This window comes from Gekko japonicus, unplaced genomic scaffold (genome assembly GCF_001447785.1).
Source record: "Gekko japonicus isolate JY-2015 unplaced genomic scaffold, Gekko_japonicus_V1.1 scaffold169, whole genome shotgun sequence".
Lineage (NCBI taxonomy): Eukaryota > Metazoa > Chordata > Lepidosauria > Squamata > Gekkonidae > Gekko > Gekko japonicus.
Genome location: NW_015161951.1, coordinates 459,244 through 459,757, shown reverse-complemented (window position 1 = coordinate 459,757; position 514 = coordinate 459,244).

Below are 514 nucleotides of genomic sequence, written 5' to 3'. Positions count from 1 at the left end.
CTGGCCAAGGAACCTCTTGTTCAAGTATAGCTGATTTCTGGGATTTCAGCACATCCATTTCCAAGTCGGCATAGCTAATGAAATGCCTTCCATGAAAATACATAGATTGTGATCCAATTATTTTCTTGTTGTATTTGCAGTACCAGAAGGTCATAATCAATATTATCATAATAGCAGCACACATGCTGATTAGCAAAGCGGAAAAAATATTTCTTCTCCAGGAATGGCAGTCCTTAAATGCAGTTATGGTTTGGTTTGATATTAAGGACTCATTAGAAGAGCAGGTTCCACCATACGCAACATCCTCTGTATGATAGACGTGGTATTCTGGCAACATTGCCTCAACAAAATCGGGATTAACATTTCCACCTGGTAGTCTTAGTTTAACCAGCACTTCCTGGATTTCATCTCTTGCACATCTGCTATTCCTTGTGCAAAAAGAATTTTCATACCACGTGATTAGAGTGGACCCAGGTCTGAGATGCAGCACTGTCATACTGCCTGGACTGCCGGA